This window comes from Colias philodice, unplaced genomic scaffold (genome assembly GCF_061535455.1).
Source record: "Colias philodice isolate Cphi_HAF_F1 unplaced genomic scaffold, ilColPhil1 Martin Lab GWU primary ptg000018l_1:1-1108441, whole genome shotgun sequence".
Taxonomy (NCBI): domain Eukaryota; kingdom Metazoa; phylum Arthropoda; class Insecta; order Lepidoptera; family Pieridae; genus Colias; species Colias philodice.
Genome location: NW_028322190.1, coordinates 927,501 through 940,000, shown reverse-complemented (window position 1 = coordinate 940,000; position 12,500 = coordinate 927,501). Strand labels below are relative to the sequence as shown.

General features: G+C 36.1%; 3 non-coding genes across 3 annotated transcripts in view; all 3 read left to right on the top strand.

The window, feature by feature from the left end:
- The first annotated feature begins 9,722 nt into the window (after positions 1-9,722).
- On the top strand, positions 9,723-11,627 carry LOC149474878 (small subunit ribosomal RNA). The gene has a single exon (XR_016318223.1). It is a non-coding gene; the product is annotated as a small subunit ribosomal RNA (ribosomal RNA).
- A 276-nt stretch (positions 11,628-11,903) lies between these two features.
- Positions 11,904-12,060, top strand: LOC149474877 (5.8S ribosomal RNA). The gene has a single exon (XR_016318202.1). It is a non-coding gene; the product is annotated as a 5.8S ribosomal RNA (ribosomal RNA).
- Positions 12,061-12,452: 392 nt separating this feature from the next.
- Positions 12,453-12,500, top strand: part of LOC149474876 (large subunit ribosomal RNA) — a 4,012-nt gene continuing 3,964 nt past the window's right edge. Inside the window, exon 1 of the ribosomal RNA XR_016318245.1 lies at positions 12,453-12,500. This exon is cut by the window's right edge and continues 3,964 nt beyond it. This is a non-coding gene — a ribosomal RNA (large subunit ribosomal RNA).

Genomic DNA, 12,500 nt, shown 5'->3' with positions numbered 1-12,500 from the left:
AAAAATTTCTAAAGGTGGAAAAGGATAGGTTAGGTTAGGTTAGGTAAGGAAAATTTTTCTAAGTCCGGAAAATTTCCATACGCCAGGAAAATTTCTATACGTCAGGAAAATTTATATAAGCCAGGAAAATTTCTATACGTCAGGAAAAATTTCTATAAGGTGGAAAAGGATAGGTTAGGTTAGGTTAGGTTAGGTTAGGTTAGGTTAGGTTAGGTTAGGTTAGGTTAGGTTAGGAAAATTTTTCTAAGTCCGGAAAATTTCCATACGCCAGGAAAATTTCTATACGTCAGGAAAACTTATATAAGCCAGGAAAATTTCTATACGTCAGGAAAATTTTCTATAAGGTGGAAAAGGATAGGTTAGGTTAGGTTAGGTTAGTAATTTTTTAAAACTACATATTAGCTGTTTCGTATATATATATTAGCTGTTTCGTTTCTCTTTTCTAATACTAACATAGTTTTTTAAGGCCAATTTACTAACAAATATATGGATTTAAATTATTAATCTGAAACAAATAAATAAAATAAGTAAAATAAATAAATAAATAAATAAACACAAACCTAACTAATAAATCGTCACACAGAAACCAAACTATTAGTACATTGAGGTACCTATTTTTGTTGTTGAACAGCCGAATTTTTTCGATTTTGAAAAATTTCGAATTTTCCGAGAAAAGAGAGACGAAACAGCTAATATTACGATTATAAATTTCGTGGCCAGAAATAATTTAGTTTTAAAAAGCTAACCTAACCTAACCTAACCTAACCTAACCTAACCTAACCTAACCTAACCTAACCTAACCTTACCTAACCTAACCTAACCTAACCTAACCTAAACACAAACCTAACTATTAAATCGTCACACATAAACCTAACTATTATTACATTGAGGTTCAAATTTATGTCTATCAAAAATTAACGCCCTCTTTTGTTGTTGTCGTTGTTTTGATTCAGCTTCTTATAGCTTTTTGTGTATCAGTTTGTTTGTTTGTTTGAACGCGCTAATCTCGGGAACTACTGGTCCAATTTGAAAAATTCTTTCGGTGTTAGATAGCCCATTTATGGAGGAAGGCTATATCCATACTAATATTATAAATGCGAAAGTAACTCTGTCTGTCTGTCTGTTACTCAATCACGCCTTAACTACTGAACCAATTTGCATGAAATTTGGTATAGAGATATTTTGATACCCGAGAAAGGACATAGGATAGGTTTTATCCCGGAAATCCTACGGGAACGGGTTTTTCTTTGAAAACGCGGGCGAAGCCGCGTGCGGAAAGCTAGTAGGCTATATATCATCACGCTAAGACCAACAGGAGCAGAGCAATGCGGGTGAAACCGCGGGGAACAGCTAGTTTATAATAATCCTCTAGGCTCTACATTCTATCATAACAATTATTTTGATTTCTATGAATAATTGTGATAAAATATTTTAGTTAATAGACGACACAAATTGTGAACATGTAATCATTACCATTACCTTTATATTAGCAGCAAGGAATTTTCTCCTAAGTCGTTCAATTTTGACCAGCCTTGGTAACTCCTTCGGAAGCACTATGCTTAGAAACTGCAACTTTGGTACAAACGTCTCGAACGGGAATTGCTGGGGAAAAAACATTTTCATTCTAATAACGTCCTGAGTAATTTTAATAAATAAATCTGTTTATTTATCTTTAAAATAAGCAATGTTAAATAAGTAGGTAAGATAATTTATTACGTTCATATATTTAATAGAAACTATTAAATTATTTTTATTATTTCATTATACACACGTAATAAACACACACACACACACACACACACACACACACAAACATACATGCATGCAATCTTTTTTGTTGAAATTGTAAAATTATTTAAGTTCAAAAAGGCAACCAATCTACTAAAATTGTGAGGGGATTCTAAAGCCTGTAACACAGTTTTGAACTAACACAGGCTTTAATTTACCCAAATTTTAACTTTAATTTACCCATATTTAAACTATTATTTTTAAAACTTTTTCAATAAAGAATTTTTCTATTTCTATTTCTATTTAATGTAAGGTAATATTTAATGTTAGATAATCTATGTACTAAACTTCACAATTACTGTGTGAACGTTCTTATACATATACAGCCGTACAAATAAACGAAATATAGCATTTTATGCAAAGAATAAACTAAGAATAAGGAAAAATCATACAAATAAACACGAAATAAATGTAACCTAGTATAACTTCGTAATAAGTATTCATACTAATGCTATTCCGTCCTTATTACGGCTACCACCCTAGTATAAGTCTGACATAACCGAGTTATAACATATCTTTTAGTACATTGTGCTGTGTTTTACAAGTTTTAGAAGCAATTTTCAATCTTAGCAATGAGAGTAATACGGGAAGTAGAAAAAGTTGAGCAAATTAATAATTTCATTACGTACCTATTGAAATGGAAAATTTTGTATGAAATGTCAAAATATACGAAATTATGAAAAACCCTTTTGATATTTATAATGATTTATTTATTTACAACATGCGCCAAACCATACATACATAAAACTTATTTCTAAACTTATCACAATAATATACACTTTCGTTGAAAATATAAATCTTCTAAGCCTGGAGTTGTATGTTTTGAGTACCAGTTATTTGGCAACTCTCTATCTCAAGGTGGGTTTATCTTCTGTTCTCAAGATATTGGATAGCGTTATCTATCATTTGCTTGCATATTTAATGATATATTTAAATTATTTCCAATAAATATTTAAAAAATAAATAAACAGAACATCGTATGATGAAACTTCACAACAAAATCGACGAAGTCAAACGAGCGTCAGCACAATGACAGCACCAAGGCTTAACCGTAGACAATTTCAATGTTTTTCATAATTTTGTTAATGAATTGCGACGTTGCCGCTTTGCGCCTATTGCATAGCGTGAGCATTACAAATTTATTTGTAAGAAATTATGACATCCTTATTCTTTATTTATTCTTATCATAATATCTATGCATTGCATAAGGTTTGAATAAGCAAGTTTTTATTTGTACGGCTGATAAACTTTTTGTTAAAGTAATAAACCCTAATTCAATACGCTCTACGGTAAGTTATGTTTTGTGCGTAACCTTCTCCAGATAAAGAAAATCTACTGAACCAGCATAAAACACAAATCCTTAAAATCTAGCCACTCCTTTTTTAGAATATTACAATGAATATTCTAAAGTTTTTATTTATTAAGCCTTGATACAAAAAAACTTGTTATTTAACCAAATCCAGTGAACTCATTTAAAATTAACGAGAGTTACCGCTCTATCGAGACTAATAATAATAATTGATACAACTCCTTCATATAATTAAGTTTAAAAAGTTTTTCCTTTTAATTGCGGCGAGCTTTAGAAGTTGGATCCTACTATTTTTATTAATTATTACAGGATTATTAAATACGGCCGTCTTAAAATAATGAAAATTAATTTTACGTTAAAGATTGAACTACCTTTTACAAAAGTTAAATATAAGAAATTGTACTTAGTTTTTTGCTCGATTACGATCAAACTTTAAAGGTAAAAGGTTATTTACTATGCAAAGACGGAATAAATAAAAGGTAAAAACGGTAAATAAAGCACACTAACAACTAAAGAACACTAATAATATAAATAAATACAACATATTACAATGCTCTCATCTTCTCTATATTATGTAGTCCATCTTCCTGGTGGTGGTGCAGCTAAGCAGTTTGGGCTTCTGCGGCTTCGGCAGTGAAACCGACATTGGCGCTAGTTTATCTGTTTTGGCCTGTAAATCAATTTTAATGATGAATGATATAATTGGAGTGCATGTGAATCTACTGTATTCTGTCACATATCACTTAACTAGCTGCGCTTCGCGGTTTCACCCGCGTGGCTCCGCTCCTGTTGGTCTTAGCATAATAATAATTCCTCGATAAATGGGCTGGGCTATCTAAAACCGAAATAATTTTTATCAGTAAACAGTAGTTCCTGAGATTAGCGCGTTCAAACAAACTAGTATAGATTTATAGATTGAATAGGCTCCGTAACTACTGGCCCGATTAAAAAATAAATACATATTTTACCATTTCATTCCTACCTGATGAACATAGTCTATATTTTATGATGTTTTTTATTCTGTGTCAATCCGAGCGGAGCCGGGACGGGCGGCTAGTAGTAAATAATTTGTCAAGTTCCAACGCAGGCGAACCGCGGGCCAAAACCTAGTTATGATTAATATAAATATAAAAGTACCTGTAACATAAGCTTCATGCGTTTTTTTGCATACACTTCTTTAGAAGGATCCTCTTTCATCATGTTCGAAACCAATTCCGAATAATATCCACGCTTCGGAATCGAATCTCTATCCGTATTGTCATAAACCAAATCATGGTATTTGATTCTTTTCTTCTTACTGAATGTTACACTCATTTTAACCTATGTATTTATTGAATAAAATATTAATAATTAATTAATAATATATATAATAAAACCGGCCAAGTGCGAGTCGGGCTCGCGCACAAAGGGTTCCGTAGCAGCAAATATAATAAATTACAGTTAAATCAACCTATCTCAAAAACTATAAGAGATACTTTGATCAAACCAAAAATCGTTGAAAGAGTTAATTAGCATGCATCACCTCTATTTTTTTTAGAATTTTATACCCCGTAGTTATAAAAATAGAGGGGGGGGGACATACTTTTTACGACTTTGAGAGCTGATATCTCAAAAACCGTTCACTTTAAGAAAAATGTTTTTTAGAAAACTTTATATCATTTTAAAAGACCTTTCCATTGATACCCCACACGGGTATGTACATCGAAAAAAAAAATTTCATCCCTCAGTTACATGTATGGGGGGCCCCACCCCCAATTCTTTTTTTTACTATTTAGTGTCATATTTTTGTAGCGGTTCATACAACACATATTCCCATCAAATTTCATCACTGTAGTACTTATAGTTTCCGAGTAAATCGGCTGTGACAGACGGACAGACGGACAGACGGACAGACGGACATGACGAAACTATAAGGGTTCCGTTTTTGCCATTTTGGCTACGGAACCCTAAAAATGAATCGCAAAATGTGTTGGTAAGCGCATAACTCGAAACCGGCTGAAGCGATTTCGATAATTCTTTTTTATTATATTCCTTGAAGTACGAGGATGGTTCTTATGTAGAGAAAACGTAAACATGTACCACGGGCGAAGCCGGGGCGGACCGCTAGTAATTATTATATTAATATATATTTTATTAATGTCAATATAATTATTTAAAGTGACATTTGGTTTGACAAAAATGTTTTTAATTTTTCGTAAAACCTCAATGATTGTTTTTGGTAAAACTAAAAAGGTTTTAATAGATTGTTTTATTCAATACGTAATTTGATAATCGCCCAGTTAACTATATATTATGTATTATTATACAACAATAATGATGTTATCATCTATCATAGTAATGATAATATTATAATTATTTTAGGTGATCACTATGGTCAAAATCGAAAAACACCTTATACATATTGAATTTTGTTGAGGAAACTGTTGGTACGATTGTCTTAAAAAAAATATATGTGATACTCAAGGATATAATTAACAAAGTGTATTGTTTACTTTTCATTTTAGAACGGCCTAAACATAAAAAAAATAATTTGGAAAATCCAAAAGTGCACGCCTCATAATTTTTTTTTAATAAATATTTATTAATTATTATTTTTGTTTATTTAATAACAGTTAAACCACATCGAATCAGACCCTGAAAAATGAAAGGGTTCTATTCCTGAGCATACTCAAGCGTAAGAGAAAAAAAAAGACTCGATTAGTAAAGTATTTCGGTCGCTATCGTGTTAACAAGAAAAAGGATCCGCACATACAGACACACGGACGTCCAAGACAGAACTTTTTTAAACTGTTTTTTAACTAGTTTAAATAACAAATATGACATCAAAAATATCATGAACGTTAAAAATAGTGTTTTTTCTTAATATGTGTGTGTATGTATTATCTTACAAGTGCAATGTATGATACATAAAGACATTTTAAGTTTGAAAAATCAGATGTTTTGCGCGAAGTGACAGTAGTACCCACCTCAACGCTTCGCTTATGAGGCGTGCAATACATACAAATCAACCCCTTTACTAACATAAAACGCATTTTGTTAGGAAAACCGCTACATATACATATTTCATACATGAAATTTATACCAAAAAATATGTTATGATATTTGTAACAATTTGTATTGCTTGTTTTATCAATTTCAATTTTCATTATTATCGTTAAATTATCAAGAAAAAACTCGAATTTATAATAAAACCCACATAAAACCTCACCTCTATTGCATATTTTCGACGAAATTTGACGGTGTCAGTTCGACTCGGACGGGGGACTGTACGTGCGGTTTTTCTTTTTTAAAATAACGCTAAAATTTACCGAATTTAACGTTTTGTTAAATTAAACCAGATTGTAATAGGTATTTACATGTGCAGATAATGAAATGAAAGTTAAAAAGAGGTATGTAAATAAATAAAAATCTGTTTGTAATTTCGTGTTGTTTTTGAAAGGCGATAATTTTTGACAGATTTAAAACAGTAACCAGACATTGAATATTTGAATATTTAAAAAAAAAAGATTAATTGCTGTTCTATCGTATATTTTAAGGGTCCAAAACAATCCATATACTATAGGATTTAAAAAATTAACCTCGAACTAACTACAAAATACATACATAACAAGTCGAAAAAAAACGTGATTTCTTGTCCGTTCCCCTATTTTGTAGGTTGCATGCATATATTATTCCTACTAGGTATGAAGAGATATACAGAGAACGCTAAATACATTTGCCTGGTCACCATTACCATTAGATACACCATGACATGGTAGAGGCCGTTCTATAGAATTACGTCAAATAATCCTTTATATCTCTGTAGGTGAGATGTTCTCCACCCTAGTCATCATCAGGTCTCCAGAATATAGTCCGTGTTGAATAAAAATAATTTCTAAATCGGTGTTTTCTTAACTGTTCCCCACTCTAGAACTTATAATTACTTGCTTAGTCATCTTAAGGTCTCCAGAATGGGTCATGTAGTAGAGACTTAGCTTAATACGGTTAATGTTGAAAGATGAGTCTTCCTACATATTACATTTACTATTCATAAGCTAGTATTTTATAAACTAAGTTTTTCGTCTTAATAAGCCGTTCAAGTTTGTATGTTGTATTGTTTATAGCATTTTCCTACTATTACACCCACTATTTAAATAGCTTGCTTCATATTTTTGTAAGTCATTTTTTACCCAAAAAATAAGAAATAAAATACCGCCGTAATACGATACGAATTTTATAGATTAATATCCTAATACGGTGGTATAACTCCGAAATAGGAAAAATACTGGGCATGTTTATTCTGCGGTATGTGTTCTTAATTAGAAATCCTGTTAAATATGAAAACGGTTGAGTACAAAATGTTTGTTTCTTAGAAGGGGTAAAAATAGGAAGGTGCATTTTAATTTAGCCGAATTTTAAATTTTCGAATTTTCTGAGAAAAGAGAAACGAAACAGCTAATATTACGATTAAAAATTTCGTGGCCAGAAATAATTTAGTTTTAAAAGGCTAACCTAACCTAACCTAACCTAACCTAACCTAACCTAAACACAAACCTAACTATTAAATCGTCACACATAAACCTAACTATTATTACATTGAGGTTCAAATTTATGTCTATCAAAAATTAACGCCCTCTTTTGTCGTCGTCGTTGTTGTTGTTGTTGTTGTTGTTGTTGTTGTTGAATTGCCGAATTTTTTCGAATTTTAAAATTTTCGAATTTTCTGAGAAAAGAGAAACGAAACAGCTAATATTATGATTATAAATTTCGTGGCCAGATATAATTTAGTTTTAAAAAGCTAACCTAACCTAACCTAACCTAACCTAAACACAAACCTAACTATTGTTACATTGAGGTTCAAAAATTTATGTCTATCAAAAATTAACGCCCTCTTTTGTTGTTGTTGTTTTGAATAGCCGAATTATTTCGAATTTTAAATTTTCGAATTTTCTGAGAAAAGAGAAACGAAGCAGCTAATATTATGATTATAAATTTCGTGGCCAGAAATAATTTATGTAGTTTTAAAAGGCTAACCCAACCTAACATAACCTAACCTAACCTAACTTAACCTAACCTAACCTAAACACAAACCTAACTATTAAATCGTCACACAGAAACCTAACTATTATTACATTGAGGTTCAAATTTATGTCTATCAAAAATGAACGCCCTCTTTTGTTGTTGTTGTTGTTGTTGAATAGCCGAATTTTTTCGAATTTTAAAATTTTCGAATTTTCTGAGAAAAGAGAAACGAAATGTAGCTAATATTATGATTATAAATTTCGTGGCCAGAAATAATTTAGTTTTAAAAAGCTAACCTAACCTAACCTAACCTACACACAAACCTAACTATTATTACATTGAGGTTCAAATTTATGTCTATCAAAAATTAACGCCCTCTTTTGTCGTTGTTGTTGTTGTTGTTGTTGTTTATAATTTATTTAATATGGACCACGAAATTTATAATCATGAATTATTTTTGACGACTGCCCGCCGTAACTGCACGCGTACAAAGTTTTTTGACTTGACCTTGAAAACACGAGGCGTTAGTCGCGCGCGGCGTATGTATGTATGTATGTATGTATGTATGTACATATGCCGTGCGTGATACGTGAAAAATTAAACAAGCAGAAACACCATTGCCGGGATGCGAGACAATCGGTGCGCGAGGCTAGCGAAGACGGGGGGGCGATGCGCGTGCGCAGCGAGAGATTGTGTACGTATGTGTATGTATCATTATTTCGTCGCTGTTGTACCGCGTCGCCCGTGTGTGCTCTGCGCTCTCCTCGTTGCCGCAGTTCGCGTGTCGGTGTGGCGTTGATGTGGGGTTGGGGTTGGTGTTTGGTGGTGAGTCTGACAGAATTGTAGAGTAGTGTTAGTTCTATAAAATAATAAAAGACCAAAGATGATATTATAAAAGCGTGTGTTGTGCAAACGGCGCGATACAGTTTTTAATCTTTAGTATTTTATGGAACAACAAAAACTCTTCAAATCAGAAGATCAGTGTTCAGTAGTGTGGTAGTAGTAGTAGTAGAAGAAGTAGTAGTAGCTGTAGTAACATTGCGTCTGCCGACGGTTTGATAGATTGTCAGTTTCGTAGATTGTATTTTATATGTGTAGTGTAATAAATATTACGCATCTTGATACACTCTCGGAGCGCAGACCGTGAAAAATATACTACGACTATTGAACGGCAGTATGAAAATTTTTAATGCTCACATCGCACACGTTTGTGATGTCCAATGGGCTTTTATCAGATGTTTATACGTGTGTGTGTGAAACACACGTATATTCCAAAACTTGGTCGCAATTTTCGATCCTTCCACTCTCCGTGCGTAGATTGATCGTTTGCGTCATAAAAGTTGACCGATATTAAAATTTTTCCTTCGCTTGATGCGAATGGGAATTGTTGAGGGGTGTCTCGTTAAGATGATACTTTCAACGGTTAAACTGACTGTGTTCAGATTTATCCACGTGTGCGCGCCCGTGTGTGTGTGTGTGAATAGTGTGCGTGTGACGGTCGCCGCTGTCACATATCATGTTATTTAAACACGCCTCGCGCACATAATATAATTATATAGAGAAGCAAACGTCGCGGCGGCATCGTCGTGTTACGTTTGAGGCTCTAGCGGAAGCTTTAGTTAGCTCCCTGGTTGATCCTGCCAGTAGTTATATGCTTGTCTCAAAGATTAAGCCATGCATGTCTCAGTGCAAGCCGTATTAAGGCGATACCGCGAATGGCTCAATATATCAGTTTTGGTTCCTTAGATCTTACTCAGTTACTTGGATAACTGTGGTAATTCTAGAGCTAATACATGCAATCAGAACTCTGACCAGTGATGGAATGAGTGCTTTTATTAGATCAAAACCAATCGACGGAGGGCCTGGCGTCTGAAGTCGTTAATTTTGATGAATCTGGATAACTTTTGCCGATCGCATGGTCCAGTACCGGCGACGCATCTTTCAAATGTCTGCCTTATCAACTTTCGATGGTAGTTTCTGCGACTACCATGGTTGTCACGGGTAACGGGGAATCAGGGTTCGATTCCGGAGAGGGAGCCTGAGAAACGGCTACCACATCCAAGGAAGGCAGCAGGCGCGCAAATTACCCACTCCCGGCACGGGGAGGTAGTGACGAAAAATAACGATACGGGACTCTTACGAGGCCTCGTAATCGGAATGAGTACACTTTAAATATTTTAACGAGGAACAATTGGAGGGCAAGTCTGGTGCCAGCAGCCGCGGTAATTCCAGCTCCAATAGCGTATACTAAAATTGTTGCGGTTAAAAAGCTCGTAGTTGCATTTGTGCGCCGCGCTGTCGGTGCACCGCATCCGCGGTGATACTGACACGTTTGCGGAGCATATCGTCGGTGAGCCGGTCGTTAAAAGCCGGTTCAATATCAAAATCCTATCGCGGTGCTCTTCAGTGAGTGTCGAGGTGGGCCGACAATTTTACTTTGAACAAATTAGAGTGCTCAAAGCGGGCTCAAAATGCCGCTTGAATATTTCGTGCATGGAATAATAGAATATGATCTCGGTTCTATTTTGTTGGTTTTCAGAACTCCGAGGTAATGATTAATAGGGATAACTGGGGGCATTCGTATTGCGACGTTAGAGGTGAAATTCTTGGATCGTCGCAAGACGAACATCAGCGAAAGCATTTGCCAAAGGTGTTTTCATCAATCAAGAACGAAAGTTAGAGGTTCGAAGGCGATTAGATACCGCCCTAGTTCTAACCGTAAATATGTCATCTAGCGATCCGCCGACGTTACTACAATGGCTCGGCGGGCAGCTTCCGGGAAACCAAAGATTTTGGACTCCGGGGGGAGTATGGTTGCAAAGCTGAAACTTAAAGGAATTGACGGAAGGGCACCACCAGGAGTGGAGCCTGCGGCTTAATTTGACTCAACACGGGAAATCTCACCAGGCCCGGACACCGGAAGGATTGACAGATTAATAGCTCTTTCTTGATTCGGTGGGTGGTGGTGCATGGCCGTTCTTAGTTGGTGGAGCGATTTGTCTGGTTAATTCCGGTAACGAACGAGACTCTAGCCTGCTAAATAGGCGTCGTCATTTAGGTGTGCGCGGCTCTCGGGTCGCGCAACTCACTGGCGGCGTATTAAAATTCTTCTTAGAGGGACCGGCGGCTTTGAGCCGCACGAGATTGAGCAATAACAGGTCTGTGATGCCCTTAGATGTCCTGGGCCGCACGCGCGCTACACTGAAGGAATCAACATGTTCTCCCTGGCCTAGAGGCCCGGGCAACCCGTTGAAACTCCTTCGTGCTGGGGATTGGGGTTTGCAATTATCCCCCATAAACGAGGAATTCCTAGTAAGCGCGAGTCATAAGCTCGCGTTGATTACGTCCCTGCCCTTTGTACACACCGCCCGTCGCTACTACCGATTGAATGATTTAGTGAGGTCTTCGGACCGACACGCGGTGGCTTCACGGCCGTCGGCGTTGCTGGGAAGTTGACCAAACTTGATCATTTAGAGGAAGTAAAAGTCGTAACAAGGTTTCCGTAGGGGAACCTGCGGAAGGATCATTAACGTAACGACGCACTGCGCACTCTCGCACTACTCGCATACGCGCCTCGTGTGTGTTTGTGTATTAGTACGAACGAGTGTCGTGGGACGCGTGAATGTGACTGCATCCGTTAAAAAAAAAAACGAATACCTCTAACATGTCAGTGTATGACGTGTTAGAGTGATTCGCGAAAGCGCCGCGGTACATATTTTTTAACCTATGTACACGCACGCAAACGTTACATAAAAGAACGCGCACAACACTTTGATTATGAAACGAAAACATTATAATAAACTATTACCCTGAACGGTGGATCACTTGGCTCGCGGGTCGATGAAGAACGCAGTTAACTGCGCGTCATAGTGTGAACTGCAGGACACATTTGAACATCGACATTTCGAACGCACATTGCGGTCCGTGGAGAAATATCCAGGACCACTCCTGTCTGAGGGCCGGCTGTATAAAAACAACAATCCACACTGTTCACACGCGTGTTTTCACGCGTGTGTGAGCATGTGACGGTTTAGCGAGCGCATTGCGTGCACGCTATCCGTTTGAAAATTTTACCTGTATTATGTTCTACGTGTGCGCGACTCGGTGTGAAACCGTTGTGGACGCTTCTCGCGCGACGCTCGTATGATATGTCTCGTGTAGAATGTGTCGTGAACTGTTTCGCATATAAGCCGAGCCGCATTCAAAGCGCTCGTAGTATAATATATTATTTTTGTCATAATAATATGATGTGTATTATGATAAAATATGAAAGTGAAGCGTAGGCGGACTCGACGTCCGTGTAGCGTCGTAGTAGCGCTGACGGATATCGCGTCTGCCTCCCACTTTTTATCGTTGGCCTCAGATCAGGGAGGATCACCCGCCGAATTTAAGCATATTAGTA